The sequence below is a fragment of the Misgurnus anguillicaudatus genome, unplaced genomic scaffold (assembly GCF_027580225.2).
Source record: "Misgurnus anguillicaudatus unplaced genomic scaffold, ASM2758022v2 HiC_scaffold_26, whole genome shotgun sequence".
Taxonomy (NCBI): domain Eukaryota; kingdom Metazoa; phylum Chordata; class Actinopteri; order Cypriniformes; family Cobitidae; genus Misgurnus; species Misgurnus anguillicaudatus.
In genome coordinates, this window is record NW_027395276.1 from 5545665 (window position 1) to 5571618 (window position 25954).

Here is a 25954-nt window from a genome sequence, read left to right on the forward strand (position 1 = left end):
AACTTCAATTCTTAATACTGAAAGGAAATATTTCATTACATTTCAGCTTAAACGTATAATATAATTATTGTGATATTTGGGTGCAGTGCGATTAGACAAGGGGTCATAAAACAAACATGTAGAGTATATAATATAATATAATATAATATAATATAATATAATATAATATAATATAATATAATATAATATAATAATACTAAAAGAAACTTCAGTGCATGGTGCTGCAAACCAAAAAACACAAATATTTACACTGTAAAAATGCAGCATTTTTGTCTAATCAACATATATTTTATGTTATTTTAACATAACAAATTAAGTTAAATGCAACTTGTTTTTCTTAGTTAGCCTATATCAAGACATGCAAAACCAAGTTATCTTCACTTCATGCTGCATTTTGTTTTTTACAGTAGTCCAATTCGCAGATAAATCAAATAGAGGGTCTGTGGTTATGAAATCTAAATCAGATTATCACCGTTACAACGGCAAACACACTGCTATTTTATATACTTGCAAAAAAAAGTAAAATACTGAAAAGAAATGGGAATTTTAAACAAATCTGGATTTAATTTTGTGATATGATCTTTCATCTGTTTTATTCGATTGATTGACATCTCAAATAATAAAGCAAAAACACAATGATGTGTCATGGACCTTTCGCGTCTCACGATCAAGTAACGCACGCGCACACAGCACCGGTTTAAATGTGCCGCGCGCACCGTAAATTTCACGCGCCACACAGACAACCGCCAACTGCGCTCGCGCACGTGTTCATTCAATTTGGCGAGTGATGCATTTGCTGAAGACGCGCGTGTCTACCTGCTCGTGTATCATTACTCACCTGTGACACTTTCATATAACTGAACATAAGAACTCTCTAGAAATAGAAACCGCGATTAGACAGTATAATTCGAGGATTTATATCGTGTAGCTTATCGAGTTATTGCGATAAAAATGTACAAAACATGAAATTGCTGAAATATCTTGAGATTTATAGTTATATTATCTGATACGACGCTTTTGGTAACGTAGTAAAATGATTTTATAAAACAAATATTGAGGTGAATGCAGTTTGACATAACGCACACAGTCTATTTTTGCTGCATGTTCTTTATGCTAGAAATAGATTTGTGCCCCCGCATCTCTCTCTCTCTCTCTCTCTCTCTCTCTCTCTCTCTCTCTCTCTCTCTCTCTCTCTCTCTCTCTCTCTCTCTCTCTCTCTCTCTCTCTCTGCCCCTCCCATCGCGTTCTCTTTTTCATTCTGTAGCGTTCAGTCCATCTTTCTTTCAGCTCTCGCGGTCGGCGCTTGTTTGCCGACGAACAAAACCGATAAAGGGCAAATGAATGAAAGAGACGAGCGCGGTTCACGCGGCGCTCAGAGAAACGCAAACGCGTCACAATGGAGGGACTATGATGAGCGTTTAGATTTCTGTACACGTCTGAAGGATGAACAGATCTTACAGAGTAATCAGACAGCATCAGACTCACACAACATCTTCTCAACTTTCGTCAATCACTTTTATTTCAGGCTGAGGATTTGAGGATACGGTGAGCATTTATTGGTTACACTTTACTTTTTATATACAGTGTAATATAGTCTAATATCTCCATAAAACGCTTTAAATCAGTTGACTGAAATACTGTAAATACATTAAAATAACTTATTCATATTTACAAAATTAAATGCACTGTTTTTACAGCAGTTTAATGTCTTGTTAAGTGTGAAAACTGCATTGCAATCATTTTATGCATTGAAAGGTGTATTATAAGAAAACTTTATAACGCAAGTATTAGTCATTTATTTGTTTAATTGTGAATACTGGACAGCACACTCAACTCTTTAACTTTACGATCTCTTTGTACAGTGAAATTAACGTTTGACTGGTGCATTTCTTTTCATTTGAGCTATTTGCAGTTTTACCTCGTAAAATTTACACATCGTTCACTGTTAGACATGTGCAATTATTATTACAATTATTGCAACAATTATTATTATTAGTCGTGGATTTTTAGGAAAAAAATCTTGGGCTCATTTATGTTTATGTAATAACATGTCTACTATTCATAACTTAATCGAAGTGCAGGCTAACTACACATTTATTAAATACAATTTATTAATTGTGTAGTCATGAGAGATGGAGAATATGAATTTATCTAGTTATAAAAAATCTGAAGTAGTTACAGAACTGTGTCAAGACTATAGGCCATATGGTTTACCGTAGGCCTATATATTTCTGTCAGACTGTACTTTAGACAGCACTGTGTGTGTGTGTGTGTGTGTGTGTGTGTGTGTGTGTGTGTGTGTGTGTGTGTGTGTGTGTGTGTGTGTGTGTGTGTGTGTGTGTGTGTGTGTGTGTGTGTGTGTGTGTGTGTTCGGGTCCTGGGAAAATGTCGCCAGACTCTCGTGCACGCGGCCCCTGGCTGCTCTCAGACAATATTGTCATGTTAATGAGAAGCAGCTCGTTGTTGAACTTGATGTTGACTTCTTTCTTTAGACTTCATTTTTCTCGGTCACTTGTTTGTAATTTTTTTCACACGGTTATTCGGTGAGAATATTTTCGAGGGGGAACAAAAGACTTTAGGCCAGATGAATAATGAGTTTTGTTTCCTTACTATTGCAAGAAAAGAGGAGATACATTTTAGTTAGATTTTTTTAAAAGGCATCTTTTTAAAAAAATAGGTTTTAATATTTACTTTATTTATTTCTGTTCTGTTTAGGAATTGAACGTTCGTCACACTTTAATATTGTTCGTAATATTTATTTGAATTAGTTTAAAATAAATAATGATTCAAAACAGCTGAAATGCTTTACTAATAATAAAAACAGACATTTATTTGACATTCTTTTCTTTGATTAGTGTTTTAGAAGCAGGCAGGTTTGAATGACTCATAATTGATTCTGATTGTATGATTGTAATAAAGCTTTATAGCAGCAGGTGTCACTGAGGCCTTCAGACTAATCTGCATACTGTATATTCAGAGACAATACTGCACACAGACATACATTCGGCAAAGTCTCTACAGTTTCTTTTTAGTCATTTTGTTTATTTGTTTATTTTTTGTTATTTTTGTACATTTTATTTGCTGTTTCAAGGTGGTGTGATACCTCCAGGTCACTATGCAGTATTTTTATTAAAGCCCGTTTTTTTAGCTTTAATTATTTTTAGTTTTTTTTTAATATGCACATTTTAACAAATAACTGTATTGTTATTTGTAATTTTACATGGAAAGACAGAAACGTGAAAAACAAGGTCTTACACAATTAACCTAGTGTGTGAAAAATACTTTCACAACTAAACCGTTCCTGGTTCAGGGAAAATATGTTTTATATTAATCTGAGGCAATGTTTAAAAGACTATTTGTGTAAGCATTTATCGAATCATAGTAGCCCAAATGTATGAAATCTACACGAAACAAAAACAAATAAAGGGACATCTGCTAAATAATACTCGAAATTGATTTTATTAAGTTATTTGTAAAATCGACACAGATCTCACAGACAAAAATATGGCCGTTAGTCGAAGACATTAAAACCTGTTAATTTATCAATAGCTAAAAATAACTCTAAAAATAACAGAGATAGCACATTGGAGTGTCGGTGTTAAAAGAAAAACATTTAAATTTGATAATATATGGAATGTAATATGTAATAAATCGAAATGCATAAAGAAAAAAAACTATTAAAGTAAACTTTTAGATTTAGATTAGAATAACATATAGCTTGTTATAGTGCCACAGTAAAACATATTTAATATTTATTTTTTATTTTTTAGCTACCAATATGTTACATATTTACATCCGATTGCTTTTTAAGACACTAACTGGCTTTTACACAAGCAAATTGTGTAAGTTGTTACATCAGTGTCTAAAGTATCTAATGTTCATTTTAAAATGTTTAAAACATGTAAAACTGCTCAAGTCAATGAGTGTGTTCCACATTAATGATAAATATATTCTCTTCAATATCAAATGATCCATCCAGTGAGGATATAAATAGATCAAAAGATAAAGGGAACTAAAAAATATTACAAGCACAGAGTAATGTTAGGTATTTTTAACAAAGAGCTTTAGAAAGCACGTGTTTAATAAAATAATATTAGCTGTGTGCGTGCGTGCGTGCGCGCGCGTGTGATGTCATGTATAGCAGTGGATGGTAGACTCCACCATATATCTGGACTGTTCCATTATGAATATAAACTCGTTTAGGTGTGATGATGTGTCACGTCATCCTTTTATGTCGTGATCTAAAATATTTAAAACTTGGATATAAACTTAAAATGAAAGGTCTCTTAACACGAGCCAAGGATTACAATACAATACATACAAAATTACATTTTAAAGCAAGATGTGAATGAATGAAGACAATTTGAGTCTGCGTAAAATAAGAAATGAACGAGGTTAAGGCAAAATAAACTGTTGGGTGATCTGTAGCCAATCATGTGTGAGGTGTGTTTGTGAATCATGTGCAAGCTGCCAATGTAAAATTATTTTTAAAGCACATTTATTCTAGATATGTTGTTTCATGGAAATATAATGTATTTGTGTGTGTGTGTGTGTGTGTGTGTGTGTGTGTGTGTGTGTGTGTGTGTGTGTGTGTGTGTGTGTGTGTGTGTGTGTGTGAGAGAGAGAGAGAGAGAGAGAGAGAGGCGGGGTCACATAAACTGGGCTGGTCCATTCATTTGGACACTTGCTGTCTTTCAATGCTGGTGTGAGTCAGTAAGTGTTATAAGGTGAAGCTTTAAAGCCCTATTTTAAATACAAGTTGGATTTCTATAAAACACGCGGAAAATATTAAAAATGAAGATTTGAATGCCAGAAATTGAGGTAACTTTCCAAGCTGAAATTTAGTAGAAACTCATTAAGTGAATATGGCACTATAACTACAATTCTATTATATTCTTTAATATGAATGAAATATAGATGATGTTTTCTTTATTCACTAAATGATATAAGATCTGAAATATCTGTTAGAATCTGACTTATCTACCTGTGTATGAGAAGGTTTTATTAAATAACCAATTAAACGATAGTTCTGTAGTTTATCAAAAGCTAGTTCTTGTTTATGAGTCAGTATTGTGGAAATAAACATTCGTGTATGAGCACATCACAGATGATGATAATACTGCAGCCATGTGACCGTAAACACGCGCATCAGCTCGAGCGCCGCGGCCCCTTTAAGACGCACGGGTTAGTTTTTCTCTTTGGTTATCTAGCTGTATGAGTTTATGAAATATCATAAAGCTAGAGAACCGAAAGTAGAAACTGATCCCACTGACACGAGCTGTACAGGAGTGCGGGGCACGTGGCGCTAAAGAGAAGAAACGATCGAGCGCGTCACGAGCGATAGAATAGAATAGATAGATTCACAATCGCGCAATTCATGCTATGCATACACATTCACTCGCTTCTGAGTCGTTTCTTTTAGAGATACAGTGTGTGATTGTATTTATTTTTGGTGGATGGCTGATACTGTCAAGGCCTTTAACACTGATGCTCGTGCCTTTTGTACTGTTTGTTCTGGATACGCGCGGTGTCTGTATGTTTTGTGCGCGCCGGGAACGCGTTTAACGGAGAGCATCATTGTGTCTCGGTGTCATGTGGGTTTGAGAGCAAACATCACTGTTTATCTATCAGGAGAATTGTAACATACAGTATTGCTATAATAAAACATATGCTGAAAGCGATCTTTACATGGAAACGTGTTGGAAACACTAGGGACTATTTGTGTTATGAGTATTATTGTTACTAATGTTTGTTGTATATGAAATATGTGCCCTGTTTATGTCTTTGAATGCAGCACATTTAATTTACTGTTAGATAGTTGTTACTTTGAGGACTGACAGTATATCTGACACTTAAAGAATTATTTACTGTCATTGATGGAATCATAATAAAAGGTTTTGTACTTTGAAAAGCAGTTCATTTAGATGTTAAGACAACAGGGATTACTTTAACAACTGTTGATGTGTTTCATGAATGAACTTCATTTATCTGTCACAAATGACATGTATACAGCAGATGTTATATACAGTATGACACTGAAGGGTTGCATTTAATCCCATCAGCTCAATGTTTCCAGTCATGCAGAAAACACTTTAGATATAAAATGTTTTGTGCCCAAAACTGAATGTTTAAAAATGTGCAAAATTGTAATTCACATATTTACTGTCAGTCTGATATTTTGTGTGATTTGTAAGTGTATTTTACAAGCTTATTTATTATTATTAATAAGTCTTAAATAACACAAATCCCTTTAAAATGATCAGAATCATTATCAGCGGATGATCCTCGTGAACTACGTTTGTTGAAATGAAAAAAGTTTAATTCTAATTTTTCTCCATGTGGTTTATTTCAGCAGATCAAAATGAAAAGCAGTCCATGAGAACAGAAATGAAGAAAACTAAACTCTGTCACTATCTGTACAGGTAAACCCATCTATGATTTATCCTACAGTCACTGAATGTCTTTCAGAAAGAGGATGGTGTCATGCTGTTATCATATATTTCAACCTGGTTCATGAAGTTTGCACACCTCATGAATTTCTCGCTTGCATTGACCTAATGTGATAAAAACATGTTTCTATACCTTTAACTTCTGAAGCCTACACAGACTTTATACACAATGCACACAGATGCATATATATTAACAGATAATGCATGATTTATTTAGGAGGAACTGATCTAATAAACTTTTATTGACCTTTAGAACAGAAAAATAAGCTCAGGTCAGATAGCAATAGTCAAGTTTAATCTGTGTGAAAGTCAGTTGGTTAGTTCTGTGTTGATTTACATCGGTGATTTAGACCGACTGTTAATCTATACATTTATCAGTATGTGTGTTCCCTCAAACCATAATTCTGGTCTTGTTACAAAATGCAAATAAACAAATGCTCTCTAACTACACAAAGAAAGTGTTCTCAACATAATCCTTAACACTAGATGACTTCAATATTATCCCTTATCATTATGCAGTTTGAGGTGAACTTCAGTAAATTAAAGGTCTGAACTGTACAGACTGAGACCCTCTTTCTGACCACATTTGTCTCATTTCAGTTTGTGTTGTTTTAGCATTAAAGAACAAAAAATATGTTATACACGCAGACTCACACCACAGAAACAAACCAGAAGTTACAGAGATAAAAAGTGTTTTGCTTATAAAAAAATATTTTTTCATTTGAGGTCCAGATAAATCCTCTGTTACGTTTCTATGCAAACTAGAACCTGAATAATGATGTGTATGTATGATGGGGAGCAGGACTGCATCATGCTGAATAAAGAGAGAGAGAGAGTTTAGAGTCGGGGGGCTGAGAGTAGGGAGGGGGGTCTGGGAGTCCGGGTCTCTGCTGGTGGTGTGCAGCTGTGAAATGAATGAGTAAGTTTTTCCCACGGCCGGTCAGACACTGAACAGCCCGCGAGGGTCACAGCACATCACTAATATATACAGAAGAAAGAATATTGAAGTTGTGCAAATTAATGAGCTGTCTGAGGGGAGAGAGAGACAAATTAAACTGTGTATAAAAAAAGTTATGTCCTTGAATATAATACACTTTAATGATGACAAATCAGAATAAACTTGCCTTAATTTTTTACCAAATATTTCCTTCAAATGTATAACATAGCATAATATATATTTAAATAACACAAATCCCTTTAAAATGACCAGAATCATTATCAGCGGATGGTCCTCGTGATGTAAGAAAACACACACACACACAAAACAGAACACATAGCAACTTAGCTGGAATGTCGGACTGAAATACATTCAATAAGATCTGTGACCTATGTTTAAATAATAGGGGGCCAGCTCTGTGTGTGTGTGTGTGTGTGTGTGTGTGTGTGTGTGTGCGTGTGTGAGTGCGTGTGTGTGTGTGTGCGTGTGAATGTGCGTGTGTGTGTGTGTGTGTGTGTGTGTGTGTGTGTGTGTGTGTGTGTGTGTGTGTGTGTGTGCGTGTGAATGTGCGTGTGTGTGTGTGTGTGTGTGTGTGTGTGTGTGTGTGTGTGTGTGTGCGTGCGTGCGTGCGTGCGTGCGTGCGTGCGTGCGTGCGTGCGTGCGTGCGTGCGTGCGTGCGTGTGTGTGTGTGTGTGAGTGCGTGCGTGCGTGCGTGTGTGTGTGTCAAAGACGATAGATTCACATTGAACCTTGAATTTGAGTCTGAGACGCTTTTGAATGTAGGAATGTTCAGAATATCATGAATGTCTCTTTTAGAAAATGTTTTATCATGCAGATCTAAAAATGACATCATTCTACAATTCTAGAAAAAAAAATTGCACAAACCATAAAAATCTTGTTTAAACACTCACTTCATCACTATCCTGACTCTTACAGGCATTAGCTCATGATCTGTGTATGTATGCAATAAATATTAAAACAGATGAAAGAAAATCCTAAAATTCTTCTTTTAGCAAGTACTACAGCTGGAAAAATATGTTTGATAAATTTCTATTTAAGTTTGACATGTTTGAGCCTTAGATATCATTGAGACGTGTTTGTGAGAGATTGTTGATCATTTGAGGTAATGAAATGAAAGCTTTTAAAATGTTGATCTTACTTTGAGTTTATTGTGCTGAAACTCTGTGTCATGTCATGTTTCTTTGCTGTGTTGTTGATTCAGGTTTATATTTAGTAATGATCAGATCATCAGTGTTTGGTCTCCTCTGAAGTATCCACAGGGCGCTCGGTTCTGCTCAATTAACTCACCGCTGCCTTATTTACTCTTCTTTATCTTTCTGAAATTCACAAACACAAGCTCATTCTTTCAGTAAATACCAGTCAGTGTGTTTCTCTTTCTTTCTTTCTTTCTTTCTTTCTTCTCTAATTCAGATGGTAATGAAGAAGGTTGTTCTTCTGTAATTAGTTCAAGTCGATGATCTGTGTCTGTATTGTGATGTGATGTACTGAAGAGCTCTTTAAAACTCACCCTGAGTGTCAGACGACTCTTAAAGTCCTCACAGTGACAGGTGTGTGTGCGCTTCTTTCATTACTGTCTTAGACAAACACAGCTTCAGATGCTTTTCAGACAGATTATCATGAACCAGCAGTAATCCTATCTGATACATGTATGACTGCTGAATTAATAGGCCAGAATTAACAGGTATTATTGATGATTTATGATGCATTTGAACTTAACATGAAATACTGTAATGTAAGAATCAATAGATTTAAGAAAAACCCTGAATGAGTAGAGATGTTCAGCAGGATGAACTTGACCTTTAGCCTCTATACTCTTTTAAATAAAGGTGCTGAGAAATATTCTCCAAATGTTTAAATCAAAGGATCTTTAGAGATCTGTGTCTTAGTTGTTTATAGTCCTTCTTCACGTTCACAGTATGGTTTCAGTAAAGATCATTTTTGGATTGTATGTCCTGGTCAAAAGTTCTTATCAGAGTACATGATGTTTTACACTGAATTAAACTCATTGAAGATGCTGATCTGTTGTGTTATTCTGTGTGCACCTGCACTGAAAAAAATGGACTTAGTGGGTCTTTGAATTTAAATAAAATAAACATGTATATGCAACACAAAATATTTATATTCCTTGTGTAAACATAATTTAATTGATTAGGATTAAAATGTTTTGTTTGAATGTAAAATGAACACATTATTCTCACATTGATTAAAATTGATTGAATTGAATACTTAAAGCAATAAAATTGGGTTTGCACACAAAAAGGCACCTCCTGAGCAGCAGGGGCAGTATAGCTCAATGAGAAGGACATCAACTGCCATAAAAGAAGAATAAAGATCGTTTGTTTTGGGCGCCAAAACGCAGTCAGTCAGTCAGAAGAACTCTCTCAGACGGATACCACGTTATTAAAGTAAGTTCTATTATTTATTTATGTTCGCTTCATACGTGATATATCTTCACTAGATAGACTATTTTTGTTTACAATATGTAGCCATTGCAATGACTTGTAGTAAATATTAGTTTGGAGGAGGTTGGTGGAGTAAGTTAACAGTCAGTCAAGCTCATAAAGAAAAACACAGCGTTTTAAAAATGTCAGCTGTTTAACGTTATTTCACGTTTGGTAGTTTTATCCGAGTTGAAAACTGTCAGCTTTGAGTTGACTTTTGAGGCACTTTTTACTCAGCTGTTCTATGGAAACGGTTCAGGACAAATAAAACGCTAACCAAAAGTTATTCTGTCCAGAGTAACGTTATCCATGTAAGTAATTTACCAGATGATATCAATTGACTAAATTAATAATGACATTGCGTATGAAACAAACGTCTGCTTAATCAGATTATCAGACCCGCGTCAGTTATTCATGACTTCGCTACGCCACGAGCAACACTTGATTCTATTAGAAAAAGCTTTTTAAATGTCTCGCGTGACGTCTGGTATATTAACTGAAAAAAAATCGCTTTGAAGTGCCACACCTTAAAGCTGACGTTTTCAGAAGAGAACCTTGTTGTTTTAAGATCTCATTTTGTCCAACATTGCGTCCTATGACAGATATAATACTTATTTCATTATTGTTCTGTGTATGTGTGACCTTCATCATTTGAGGTTATGTTTGATTTCACCTCTGAATATTTCCTCTTATAGGTCCATCATCCTTTCATGCGCTACACAGCATTGGTAAGTCATTTCTTTCACTTTTGTACTGCTGTTAGGAGCTAAATCTTATTTTTGTAACTAATATACAATTATTATTATTTTACTCGCAGTACTCAAATATACAATGGTTGGTTAATTTGTTTTCAGATAAATGCTGAATTTAAAAGAATCACTACTGTCTTATGTTCCTGTGTCACCTGGACCTCCAATCCAAAAACCTGACGAAACACTTCTATCAGAAAGGAGGACAGCTAGCAAAAAGACTTCAAACAATTAATGATCAAATGACAGAAGTAAGTAATATAGATTCATAGACATAAAAATGTGTAAACATTGTTGGAAGTACAGAAAATGTAGTATGTTTTAGTTACATCTTTTGGCACAAGGGTCATTAAAACACCTGGGAAGATTTAAAGGGGTAGTTCACCCAAAAATAAAAATTCTCATCACTTACTCCCTATCATGTTGTTACAAACCTTTATAAATGTCTTTGTTCTGTTGAACACTAAGGAAGATATTTTGAGGAATGTTTGTAACCAAACCAATCATAAGCCCCATTCACTTCCATAGTGGGGAAATATAATACTATTGAAGTGAATGGGGCTCATGAACAGTTTGGTTGCAAACATTTCTCAAAATAAATATCTTCCTTCATGTTTATCAGAACAAAGACATTTATACAGGTCTGTAACAACATGAGAGTGAGAAAATGAGAGAATTCACTTTTGATGTGATTGTCAGGTGTGGTAGCACACACTCGAAACGTGGCCTCTTTATTTAACTCATTCCAGTGTAGTGAACACTAGGGATGCTCCGATCAGGATTTTTGCAGCCGATACGATCACCGATTTGTAATCTTTGTGATCGGCCAATACCGATTCTGATTTTTTTAAAGCTGATATGCAAGCTCTTTGATGACTGTAACTGTTACATTTTTTTCTAGATAAAATAATACCACGGATGTTGCCTTTGTTATATTACTTGCAGTAATTAGGTATATTATTGTTTTAATAGTGACTCAAATAAATAAGCACAACAAATATTTATTCTGCATAGAGAAATTTAATATGGCTTTAAAAAGGCTTATGTCTCCTAAAAGTACTGAAAATAAAACACTTCAGACTTTACTGTATTAATTAAATATACACGCATTCGTATGAAGTATAAAAGTTCTTTAGTCAAGAGCAGAGAGTGATTTTATTGAGAGATAAATTAGGTTACTGCAGCTTTAAGACCTGAGAGAGAGATCGCTCTGTTCACGTGCACAGATGACAGGCTGCTGTGTGTGTGGGCGGCGGCTGAACGCAGACAAGCAGCTGTGAGGAAAATAAAAGTTTAAAAGCTCAAAACTTTAAAACGCATGCAAATAAGAGACTTTTGGCATGAGGATGCAATTGTCCGTGATATATATGTGTTGTATACGCTGTTTGATGGGGATGTGAAGACGCCTCGCGCTGTTGACCGGAGCACGTCCTCATAGAAAATACGCATATCTCTGTAAAGGCAAAGAGAGACATACAAATCTGCACGCCGCACATGAGCAAAAGGTTGTAAAAATGCTCGTGCTACGTAAAAAAAATTCTTTAATTGCAGCCACATTCAGGATCCTTTTGATGACAAAAGTAAACAGAAAGATCGGTTTATGAGATCGGCAGATTTAGCAAGCACCGATCGAGTCATTTAATGCCATTATCGGCCGATCGATCGGAGCATCCCTTGTGAACACACACACACACACACACACACACACACACACAAACCAAGAGCAGTGGACAGTGCAGCTGCCTTGCTTTGTAACCCATGTATTTGTTACCAATTGTAACATGCTGTGGCAATGCACATGGGTCTGTATACTTACATTTATATTTGTTTGCATTGTACTAATTTCCAATGACACTTTTATTGTAACAGTAACCTTTTTTCTGTTTCTTTAACTACATTTGTTTGTTTTGTACAGGGCATGGATGAAGTCAGCATCAGTGAGGTCATTTGAAGACACCAATGTTGGGATTTGTGCTCTCAAACAACATGCTTCTTGTGATGAAGAAGAGGATCTTTGTATAGTCCTGGAAGCCATGAAGGTGTTGCAACATCGTGTTTGAGCTGATGTATGCCTTAAACCTGATCTCCGCTTTATTTTTGAGGAAATCCAAACTGCATTGAGAGTAACTTTAACGAACAGTTTCTTTCAGTGAAAGGATCAGAAAGACTGTGCTGCTCATTTTTGAATTTTTTATCTGTTTTAAGTGTTTTCTCTTATTAATACATTAACAGTTTGCTGCTCAGAGTCGATTTTGGAAATGGTTGTTGTATTTTGTTTTTGTTGAATCTTTGATTTAACAGTTTATAAATGCTGTAGCTCTGACTTTCTGAAGGAGTGATATTTTCCAGTTTGTAAATCCATTTTATAAATAATAGTACTTACTGTTTTGCATGTCTCTTTGGAATGCAGTGTTTGTGTTTTAGCACTTCTAAATCTACTGTGATAGTAACTATTTTAAACATTTGGGTCAGTTTCACAGATGGGGCTTTTCCTAGTCCCAGACTTTTGCAATGCCATATATCAGTGCCATTGTTTTGTCTAAAGATGTACTCCAGTGTTGTTTTTGTAAGGTAGGTTTGTTTGTAAACTTTATTTTTGTAAAAATATCCTAATATAACTAGGGCCTAGTCATGGATTAATCTACAACCTGTTTGGGAAATTACCCCTTTATGTATGTACTGCATGTGCTGATTGTTGTAATAGTTATTGACAGTTATTGAATTAATGTGTAGTGATTTAAATGAATTGATGATCTGAAAGCAGTGGTTTGCCTCAATATCACTAAACATTTGTACAAAACTCTTTGCTTTTTATGCCAATGCAAATGTATTTTGTATTTAAAAGAAATAAATAACATTTGGATAATTATGGATGATTATTCTGGTGCCAGAGACATAATGAAATTGCTTTAGAGTTACATAATCCCATAATATAAGCATTAAAAAAGCATGTTGGAATTAGAGATGAAAATCTAGTCCCCTTACATAATAAAATTACTTAAACATTACAAAATAAATGTGTTAGAGTAAAGAGAAATAGCACTTTGAGTCAACATATTTCTATTAGACTACTTAAAATAATTAAAATGTTTTGGTCTGACACATAAAAATTAATTTGAGAAAATTATTTTGGTTTTAAACAATCAGATCATGTGGGACCGATGTACACATTAAAATTACGTAAATTGAAAGGATTTTTTTTTTCAGTGTGTGTTCATCTGACTCATCTACCTCAGCAAGAACTGACTCACAATATCACATTCAGCATCTTTCTCCAAATCTCCTTTGTTTCTTTTTATATGATAAAGAAGACTACGTCACTATGCACTCTTAAGAAAATGCAGCATTAAGATAGAACAACTTGGTTTTGTAAGTCAATTCAACTATTTTAAGTTTATTTTAGGAGTATGGGGTGAAAACACATGTGAACTGTCCAATAAATATAATTCTGGCTTTTTTTGGTCTAATCTCAGTCTTGTTTTAAAGAAGAAAATTATCACTGAAAATATTAAACAGAAAAGCAGTTATAGCTAAAAATGATGCAATAACTAAAAATTAATTTGTAAAAATGTAAATGTTTCACGACATAAATGCTAAAAACATAAAGCCATGATTAGATCAAATTTACATCCAAAATATTGAAGTAAACTCAGGGGTTCCGTATACAGAACGGGTTATAGTTAAGGGGCTACAACAGTTGACATAACTTGAAAGTTGAAATTGTTTAACTTAATTTGTTAAGTACAAGTAACATCAAAATATATGTTGATTTAACAAAAATGCTGCATTTTTTACAGTGTGGGATGTAGATGAAAAGATTTTTTAAAGAAATAAGCAGAAAAATAAATACACATTTATTATTTTTTAGAAAACATTAGTGAGTTTCCTTTTCATTGTATGTAACAATATAAAATATGAAATGTGACCCATTTGTAAAGCGCTTTGGGTGGGCATAGGTCTATTAAAAGCGCTATATAAATGTAGTCCATTTACATTTTTTTTACCATAAGTTGCATGGGTATATTTTGTAGAAATAGCCAAAAATACATTGTATGGGTCAAAATGATACATTTTCTATGCCACAAATCATTAGATCATGTTATATTTCATTCATTTCAGTAAATATATCCAAAAATGTATTTATGCAACTTTATAGCCAATTTTCTCAATATTTAGATTTTTTGCATCCGCAAATTCCAGATTTTCAAAGAGTTGTATCTCAGCCCAATATTGTAATGAACCATAAAAGAAGTATAAATCTTCATTTCAAAACAATTATGACTGGTTTTGTGATCCAGGGTCACAAATGTATTTTTAAAATGGTTGTCATTTCTTTAATTGGACAAAACTGTTTTCGTGTCATTCACTGCAACAGTCAAGTGATTTTTCACAACCCACCACCACCACACATCTCACTGAGTGACCCACAGTTTAAAACCCCATGTGTTCAGTTGTGTTTCACTTAATCACACACATTACATTCATTTCACAAACTCTTCACACAGACAAGCAGACATTTAAAACTCTTTGCTCCAGAAACATCTCTCTTCTCTCTGTATTAATCTCATTTTAACCTCTTCATATCTTCTGAATTATGAGACCACACCAAGAAATTACTTCTCAAAGCTTTTAAATATCGTATTAATCTACTCTAATCTGTCAATCTATAGATTCTAAAAACATGCTAGTTATTTTCAGCCCATGACAGGAACAAAAATTAAATAAACCAAGAATATGTTTATATTTGACCCAAGTAGTGTACACAGTATAAGACATCAACAATTCAACATATCTTCTTCAGTTGACTGGACTCACTCTCTGAACATACAATACATCATCTCTTACATAAAACACATTTATACACGTTAAAGCACAAACAAGTGCAACGCACGCGCACACACACACACACACACTTTAGAAAATGAAGTTATTTACATAAAGCACTTCCATCCATCTGAAACTTCTTGTGTTCATCTGCAGGCAGACGTGAAGGATTATCTGGAGAGATGTACAGAACAGATGATGGCGAGCGAGGACACTCCAGCTGTATTCTGCACTTCTGTGGCTCAGTTCACAGTAATATAAAGATGAGCTGCTGCTGTGGATCTTCAGGACACCGATCGGGTCAACAGCACATCAGAACAGACAGAGAGAAATCAATCCAGAGAGACTGATGTAGGGTCAGTCTGTTCATTCACTGCACTAAACGCTGCATCACATCACGGTGAGTTCCCTTCATGTGTATGTAAGCGTGTAAATCCTGTAGCACTGAATAAAATAGCTAAATTAAACACATTTTTAAAAGGAGACTTTTGCTTGAATCTCCTGCATCAACAATGTCAACAACTGCACTAGAATTTGCCATTAAGTCAAAAGTCATTATTATTATTTCATCTTCAAACCTCACAGATGATGAGAAATCAACCTACAGGACCGAGACATTAAACTAGACACAACAAACAAAGATGTAAAACAATGCCAGACTTTTCTGAAAGCATCCGTGTCTCTGCTACAGAGAAATCTTGCCTTTTGGTCATGTTTTTGTACTGTTGATAGATGGGCTGTATTTGTCTGCTTGTTTTGTTTTTAAATGAAAAGCTGTCTGTGGGCATTAATGCAAGCGTTCACCCGTCTGTTAACATTAAGAGCATCTGTTTGGCACAAGAGCAAAGAAAATGGCCGCCCCTTGCCGTTTCCCTCCAAAAGATGGCGGTGACTTTCGCCGTTTGCCATCTGTGCTGCCGTTCACAAATTCTAATTGCATTTCCTTCATTAAGATGTATTGCAGTTAATAACGTGTGTGAACACAGATTTCAAACATGCCAATCACTCAACCGGATCACAGTGAGAAAAGTGGTATTGCGTTCATGCAATGATGCTGTACTTACTGATAAACGGGACATGAGATCCCTCAAAATCACTGTAAAAATCTAATCGTGACATAATATACATAACACAGAGTCTCATATAGCATCATTACTTCTTACTTAGTGTGTGCTCAAACACATGTGTGTGTTACGACTAAGCATCAAGTATATAGTGAAAACAACCCTTTTAAAAAAATCTTTCCATGGTCTGGTTTATAGACAATTGTAATATAGTGAATACTTTACTGTAAGTACTGCAAGTATCTGTAAGTTTTCAATATTACTGTACTCTGTAAAACCTAACAGTCAACTTAACTCAACCATTTAAGGAAACCGGTTGCCTTAAACCATTTAAGTTTTAAAACACCTACATTTAAGTACTCTGAACTTGAGTCATGTGCAATTATGCATTTATATTATAAAGTAGTGTGAACTTAAATATAAGTGCATAACTGCATATGATTCAATTTGTTTAAGTTCACAGTACTCAAATGTATGTGTTTTAAAACTTAAATGGTTTAATGCAACCGGTTTCCTTAAATGGTTTGAGTTGAGTTAACTTTTAGGTTTTACAGTGTAAGCAGCACTTGTATTTTGTAAAACGTCAGCAATTTAACTGCAAATTTTTGCAAGTTGCATCGTCTCTGGTGTCCTGTTCTTCATCATACTCTTCATCTGCCTCTCAGACTCTTTACAATCCACACAATAAGTTAAAAGTCCCATTAGAGAAAAGTGTGTAGAATTTTGAGTTGTTGTGTTTGCTTGATGAGAACTGTGTTGTAGTTGTGTTCAAGTTTTGCCTGTCTCTGTGTCACATTTATAAAACAAGTGCACTGCAGTGTAAAATCTGTGTTTTCGTGAGAAGTTTGTGTTTAAAGTTTTGCAAAAAAGAGTTCATGATTTGACAAATGGATTTAGGCGGCTATAATTTGGTTTAGAGATTGAGGTTTAGTGTTTTAGCAATTCAGAAAAACTGTAGAGTCATTGCTTTGAAATGAATGATCTCTGACTGAAGAGAATCTCTTTTTCTCATTAGCTCTCCATTTCATCTCATTGTTGTTCAGGAGATATCTCAGCATGACTGAAACTTTCTCTTCATGTCAGACTAGTAAAAGAAATCAAACTTCAAGTAAAAACTTGAAATAAATTGGGTCTGAGACACTAAATGAGTTTCTAATTCTGTCACTACACTATTATATTTATAAAGAGAAGCTGTCAGAGATGTAGGACTCTGTGTGTGCGTTTATTCTCTTGTGGGAAAAGAAAGACTTTGATGTCCTCCTGTAGCTTTGAAAAATTAAGATCAAATTTAATACAAACATTCACATTTTATCCGTCATGTCATAAGACTAAAAACAAACTTCACCATCACCATTCCTGTTCTTCAATCAACTGAATTCTGCATTATTATTTCAATACAATCACAACTACAACTCTCACACACACCACATAATCATCATCATTAGATTTCTTTTGAAATGAATGTGTATTTAAGAAGCCTTTACATGTAACATTTACATAAGCCTACAATATACAACAAAAATAAACAAAGAAATGTCTCTACATTAAACATTCAGGTTTTTTTAGGTTTTGTGCAGGTATGATATTAAAATGATTGTGATCTATGTGATGTGTGGTTGCTCAGGTGTTCAGATGGCTTTTATCATACTGTTACCTGGTTGCTATGGTGGTTGCTAGGCTGGCTTAACTCAAGAATCTCTATAATGATCTGATCTGAGGCATTGTTAATGACTGGTATGACTATAAGTAATGGTGACACTACTAGTTAATTTTTTAAAAAATTGATGAGTTTTATCATCATTTATTAAACAGTTAGTTTCACTCCTTGATTCTGATTGGTCAGTAGCTGTGGTTTATTTCTGATCAAACACATCTACAGACCGTTTCAGCAGTAACAACATAAACAAGCGGCTGTCGCGTTTCGCACGTAACTTCCGGTAAACTCCGCTAAGAATAAATAGCAACAAAGTTGCCCCCTTGTAAAAGAATTTTGGTCTGATTTATCAAAGTTTCTGGGTTCAAAATCCAACCTGATCATAGATTTAAATATGTGTGATATACTCTGTTATTTTTCTCATTGTAAGCAAAATATAGAATATATAGGAAATGTGTGTATTTTAATGGCAAAATATTATATTCATAAATTTTACCCAACAGTTCCCAAATTAAAAATTTCTTTGTGATCTTAATTACCTAATTATAACACTAACAAAAATTAATAATCAAAAAAGTGTCAAATTTGTGAATTTGTATAATGATTTGATGAATTTTACATAAGTCGCTTATTACCTATGTATTTTATGTTATTTTTATTTATGTATTTATTTTACGTTTTTGTTTTTTATTTGTTTTCAATGATTGCCTTTCTATTCTTCTTTGTACTTATTGTATCTATGTCATCCAAGATTGTTTGATACTGTATCAGTATTTTTGTGTTCTTCTACTTGCAGTAAAAAACAACTACAAATAAATAAATAAATAGCAACAAAGTTCTTTAAATGTAGTTTATTTATATAACAAGCAAAAAAACAACACATCGATTACATAGGGAACCAAGATATTTGTGATTTTTGACGAGGCATTTGTTCAAGAGATCAGTTTAGCAACTAGTCAGACCATTAAAAAAAAACGAAACCGGAAGTAAAGTTCGACTCCAGACGTGTATCTCGTGCGTCTGATGAAACTGTATAAGCGGTGTATTCACTGATCTCTTAGCAATGTAAACTTACGTCAAACATTCGGTTACTGGTCACAGTCGATCAGGGATTATTTTATCCAGCTGAAGAAAGACTTGATTTTGGGGGGAGGGAAGTCTGTACTTGAACATGAGAGGTTTGGGGTTCATGTCTGGGGTAGATTTTGGGGTGGGCTGGGGGTTGAATCTGTCTGGGTTTAAATGAAACCCATTAAAAATAGTTCACATATGTCTGCTGGTTGATGGGTTGGGGGTTTGGTTTGGATTGTCTGTGTCTGTGAGGTTCATTTGCATATTGGGCTACGACTGCACATATGTCTGAAGAGAAACACATATACTGCTAACTGATGATGAAAATCTGTTTGAAAACCATTCACACACACACACGTGCACAACTAAACAGCCATGATGATGTCACTGATGGCAGAGCAGCCAATCAGATCAGAGCAGAAACAGGAAGTCAGAAGAGAGAGGCGGACTTTACTTTTTATGTGCTGAGATGGACTAAAAAACACACAGAGATTCAAAATGAGATTATTTCTCCAGCAGGTCATTGGTTGAGTCGTAAGAGATTATAAGTAAGGATGAAGCTGACAACGAGACACATCAGAACTCATACTGTGTGATTATTATGAATTTGGTGACAATGACAACAGAATTGTAGTTCACTTCTTGTATTTTATGACGTAATCATTTGAAACAAGGATTAATATATTGATATCAGAAGATGTCATTTTATGTAATTGAATATCAGTTTCTGTGCACCCCTAATTAAAAGAGTCTATCAATGTAAAGTCACTTCTGACAGACGAAGCTAAAAGAAAACCAGCACATGGCCTCTTGTCTATGAATGTCCCTCATGCTTTCCTTAAATGAAGAAACTGGATTTCAGTCCTGGATTAATAGCCAACAGTACGACGTGTCATCCATTGGAGCAGTTCTTGTGATTATTAATGTAGTCGACATTCACAATATGAGTCTAGACGCTGGAAACTTAAATATTAAGCTGGATGCAAAGCGTGGGAACGGTGAAGAGACGGCGCGGCCCACTGATGCACTAAAGCTCTTGAATGCCACAGCGGCAGGTGAAGAAAAACCCTAAAGGTCAAGGTCAAAACTGAGCCCTCGTCTGTGTGACTGACCTCAGGCCTGTCTGTCTGAAAATAAATGCAAATGAGCTCTGTGTTTGCTCAAGTTCACACGGCTTTTATAAGACAGACGACAGGCGAATTCACTTCACCTCCCCCAGTATTTATACTGAAGACGTCTCATCTCATGTAGACACCCATACTGTGATACTGACACACATCGACTGACTTCACACAGACGTTACAGGAAAACATTTACACCTTACATTATGCTAAAAATTATCCACATCATTATATATATATTCAAATATATCATTTTAATTTTTAGGTGTTTTGATGACTAACTTTAGTATCTTAGTAAATCAGAGAATAGTCGGGATCTGTTTTGAAGCTCTAAAGACGAGACGTGATGTGAGATTATTGAAAACTCAAGAGAAACGTCTGAGGAGCAGGAAACTCAAGAATGAATATACAATAAAGAGTAAATGAATGAATATACAATAAAGATTAAATGTGCTGAATTATTAGACTCAACACATCATATCTCATTATATCTCAGTTTTGTGCAAAACACTTTCAGTCTCTTCTTTTGCCCGGCTGTTGGTTTGTAGTTCTTTAAAGCCAGATTTGTAGTTCTTTAAAGCCAGATTTGTAGTTCTTTATTAAATCTTGCTAAAACTTTAAAGGCTTGTAAAAGTGATGTTCAGTATAGAGTTCTGCAGTCTCATTGTTGCATTATTTTTAAAAACAGAAGACCAGGACACCTGGACCACCTGCTTTTACTGTCAGGCAAATGAATCACACAGCTTTGGGTTTGAATTATAGAGAAACCATTTGATAAATGAGTTTATGTTCAGAATGAAATACAGTTTTGTGAAGTAGTATTAGGATGAATATTTAACATTATATTTATATATTAAAGATTTAGCTTTACTGTTGTCTCAGTGTGAGTGTGGGTCATCATTTATAAATACCTGCATTAACTTTATATTATCTGTCATACCTGCAGCTGTCATAGTTAAAGTCCTGTCCAAGAAATCCACCTGCCGCTCCAGAACACTCTTGATCCCATAACCACCTCAAGATACTCTCTAGAAATGCATTAAAAAAATAAATGATTTACTGTAAACCCATAAAAACACTCAAGTTAAGGCAGAAGGAACAACATAGAGGAAAATCTTATCTGTCATACATATACACCTGCTTTATATTTGGCCTCCTGGCTTCTAACTTTATACCTAAAAAAGATCTTGAAAAATATAAAGAGTTTATAAAAACAGTCTTGAGAGACAGAAGTTCTGGGTTTGAAGGTTCTGTCAGAGCTGAACGTCTCAAAGGTGCTGACACATCAGCAGAAACACTTTGACCCGCTTCACATGAAAGACTCTGGTGTAAAAAACACTCATACAGACTTTTGCTTGTTTAAAATTCAATACGAGGGCTAAAAACTAATATATTTTTTCTGATCAAGTATCCACAGTTCATTATAAATGTTTGTCTTGTATTCAAAATGTAATCTCAATAAAATGTGACGATTATTTGAAAGTACCCAGACAAGTTGAATTTATTTAAAACATTTGAGAAAAGTTGTTGCCCTAAAAAATGAAGTAATGTGAACTAAAACTAAAGTACATTTAAAATTCCAATTAAAATTTCTAGTAATTAAGCAATATCATTAAACTTAAGTTGAAGTTGATTTATAATTTATAATTCTATTACTTTTAGTTATATTGATGACTGACTATTAGACTTTATTCTCCGCAACACACACACAAACTGTGTTTTTGACACGAAGTCTGGAGAGAAATACAATAAAATGTGCTGAAGTAAACACTGAACACCTAAACAATGACTTCACAAAGTGATCATTTACAATAAAACAACATTAATAATATTAGAATTTAAACCTCTTAGGTGTGGTTTCCCGGACAGGGATTAGACTAGTCCTAGACTAAAATAAAATAATGTCCAAACTGAAAACAACTTGCACTCACATATCTTAAAATACATCAGTGCCCTTTATTTTGACTCAAAATGCACACAAGTAATGTTTTTAATAAGGCATGTTTGTCAAAACTAGTTATATTTCTTAATTAAACTAAGGTCTAGTCCTGGCTTAAAATAATCCCTGTCCGGGAAACCACCTCATGACATTTTATTAGAAAATATTTAATTATCAGTTTTTATCAGTTTTTACTCTGTGATAAAGAATAAATAATCACAATATTCAGGCACAAAGGATTATGGGTCTTAAAACATGTACTGATCACTTTAAGTTCATTTCACTTGAATGTTTTAGTTTAATTAATATTTTATGATTTTTTTAAAGTATGTGTACAAAACATATTAAGTGATGTTTATGTCATTGTTTAAGTAAAGATGATATCTGAGTTAACGGTGCACTTTTATCATTTACATACTGAATAATCTCAATATTTATGTTTGTGAATGAACAGCTTAATGTAGAAATATTCTAGATTTTCCTCCGTGTTTTTTCTATAGTGTTGATGTAATAAAGGATGTTGGGGGTTTTATCAGACAGACAGGCAGTGACCTCTGACCTGTAGCCGTCACAGTGATGTGGTTCTGGGCGGTTGCTCTCTTAACACGAGTCTCATTCACAGTTCAGTCACGGATTCTTAATACAACTCAGTCCAGGTTTGATCCAATGACGTGCATTTGTAATGAGGACCAACGTCTTTGTTGACTAGACATAATATCCAGTCGAGGAGGGAATACACGCGAGAACAAGCTCCTTTCTGTTCAATCTGTCGCTTTCGTACGGTTTTCCTTTAAGAGTTAAACTTCTGCTCTCCACTTCAGCAGTCAGCTAAGAGAAGAAAAACTAAAATAGTTGCCCTCGTTTTTGCTTGGTGTCAGCTTTTTTCTGTTTTATGATAATGTCATCATAAACCAGACCTCCCATTGCACACAATGAAACCTCTTTAACTTTGTCTTAAAGTGCTTTATGAATGTGTAGATGAAGTAATAAACTGACAGAAATCTCTTAGCCCAAAAACATACAAATGCACACCAAACACATTCATATATGCCATGTAGTCCTGTTGGATATGTGCTCTGATATTTGATCAGATTTGAAGTTGAAGCTCATCAAGATCCACAATAGTCTAGCTGAAAGAGACGAAACAGAAGATGACTCAGAATACAACATGACAACATAAGGTTGTGTAGATGGAAGAATCTTTTTTGACAGTGCATCCCTTCGTGGTCCCCCAAAGAAAATTTACGACATAAAACATTCCAAATCTTAAAACTTGAACTAAACAAAACATATTAAATTATACAATGTAGTGCTGTTGGTTAGTAGCCTTATTGTTTCTGAGGTTTAATTACGCAGAATTGATAATAAATTCATTTTTTTCCCCAAAATGTCATTAAACTGGAGCCCCCCTGGCACCATCTCACGGCCCCAGTTTCAGAACCATTATAGACTATATAACAGCAGAGAGGAAAACATATAATGCCTCACTCGTGTCTCCTAGAAAGCAATGACATGAAATGGAGAGTAATAATCTGACATATCTCCTCTTGAGTTTCAGAAGATATCTAACACTTTATCTGTCATTTAAAGTCAAACGGTAACCTAACCTAAAACATGCTTTCATAATTCATCCACAGACACACAAAGAGTCTGGTGACCTCAAAGTTTTGTATCAGAGATTAGCAGGATTTTCTTGTAACATGATTTTATAGAGAAGTATGAAAGTTATTATTGACTGACATGAAGTTTTTTGTTTTTTCCTGCAGTTCAGATGTGACAGACAAACTCACATTGATCAGAGTCCTGAAGACTGACAACAGCATCACATCTTCTTCAGCGGTGATGGAAACAAACCCAACATGAGTTTTACAGTGAACATGTCATTCTTAATTCTTCTGAATGTATTTATGCCTTTTATTTATAAACACCATCAGCTCTCACACAGATGAATTTATCATCTAAAGATGCACCTGCTGTTATTTTATTAGTATTGGACTCCACAGCATAACATCAGCTGAATGTTTTGAACATTATTTCTCACACAATTATTTATTCAAGTGTTTAGTATGAATAAAACGATCTGTAAATAATTACTTCAAACCTCTAAAGGTGAAAATGCATTTAATGACCCTCATGTGATTCTTGTCTTTTATCATCTTTGTGTACATGAGTTACATTAAATTAATAAAGCATATATAAGATCTGATTTTATGTGCTATGTGTACAGTATGTTGCTATAGTTTGACGTCATGCGTCGCTGCACAGATCGGTCAGTGTGTGTATGACATCATCAGTGGGTAGTGTGTCAGTGTGTGTATGACATCATCAGTGGGCAGTGTGTCAGTGTGTGTATGACATCATCAGTGGGCAGTGTGTCAGTGTGTGTATGACATCATCAAGTAAACTATACAGCGACAGAAAGTCGTGAATAAAGTTCCTCCTCTTTTCTGTAGTCTGCGTGATTCTGCACTCCTTGGAATGTGTGTAAGAAAATATTGTATCAGACAGAGTCGTTTCTCTGAGCCGATTCTTTTGATCTGATTAAAAGATTAGACACTGGGAGAGAATACTGAGTAAATAACGTTATAATTATAATTGCACAATACAATATAAGCTATTTCATTTTTAAAGTTTTTCCTGTTCAAAAATCTATCATTTTGGAAATTATTATATTTTCCTAAAAATCGCATTGTCGTCATATAATACACACACACATTTATAACACATTAATATTTCAAAATGTCGTCCTAAAATAACTGATTAAATGCATTTCATACTTACCGTTTTTGATTGGTAAAGAGAAAGAATAAAAATGAAATCTCTTCTGTATAGGAAATATTTTGTTTGCTATAATAATTCTCATTAAATATGGTTTTAGATTATAATAGCTCATTTGTAAACAGATTTAAATATTTTAAACCAATCTTAGAATGTCTGTTTAAGAATTAATATGAAAACATGACTTACTATTTAAATGATTTTCAAATGTAGTAGCATTTCTATTCAAATGTTTGTTGCGTTGGCCCTTTAAATAATAAAATAAAAAACATTTACCTTCAGCTTGGACACGTGCCTGTGACATCCTCCAATCAGCTGCATGATTCATTGCTGTGATATCACTTCCTGTGAGATGCAGTGAGCCAATAAACATCATGCTATATGTAGAGAGAGAGAGAGAGAGAGAGAGAGAGAGAGAGAGAGAGAGAATCAAGTGTGCAGTTGATGGTGCTGTGTTATTTAGATGCTATTTGAATACATGTAGATACATCGACACAGTTTTTGTGCATCTCAGTGGTTTTTGTTCATTTGACTTCCAGAATCAGAATTTAAGTTGAATAGGAAAAAGTATTTCTGAAAAGCATTAAAATCAAAACACATCTGTTTGACATGATAAACAATAACTAAATAATTTATCACATTTTATAGGCTATTACAAAAACATTCCTCAGATTCTGGAATAAAAAACTTCTGTGTAAAGAATTGAATACTATAAACCCAAACTGAGATACATTCAGCTACACAGTGACAGAAAATCAGGTTGATGTAGGAACAATATTCAATAAAGTATATTCATACATGACAGCGCTACTGTGTGTAAAACAAACCACATTTCAAAGGTAAAAATGTTCTGTAGCTTTACTGCAGACAGGACTTTAAGTTTTGTATATAAATCATATTATTAAA

At 34.4% G+C, this 25954-nt stretch overlaps 2 long non-coding RNA genes across 5 annotated transcripts; both read left to right on the plus strand.

Annotated features, from left to right (window-relative positions):
• The first annotated feature begins 649 nt into the window (after nt 1–649).
• On the plus strand, nt 650–24176 carry LOC129443277 (uncharacterized). 3 transcript variants are annotated; one of them, XR_012368215.1, is made up of 4 exons: nt 650–1545; nt 6353–6422; nt 15578–15821; nt 16007–16630. It is a non-coding gene; the product is annotated as an uncharacterized lncRNA (long non-coding RNA). The 3 variants fall into 3 exon arrangements; XR_012368214.1 differs by lacking the exon at nt 16007–16630 and adding an exon at nt 24042–24176 and having other exon boundaries at nt 655–1545; XR_008644137.2 differs by lacking the exon at nt 16007–16630 and adding an exon at nt 24037–24174 and having other exon boundaries at nt 658–1545.
• Nucleotides 9449–13583, plus strand: LOC129412701 (uncharacterized). Of its 2 annotated transcripts, XR_008633807.2 has the most exons (4): nt 9449–9812; nt 10544–10576; nt 10703–10848; nt 12513–13583. It is a non-coding gene; the product is annotated as an uncharacterized lncRNA (long non-coding RNA). The 2 variants fall into 2 exon arrangements; XR_008633806.2 differs by having other exon boundaries at nt 9449–10576; nt 12513–13582.
• Nucleotides 24177–25954: the final 1778 nt, after the last annotated feature.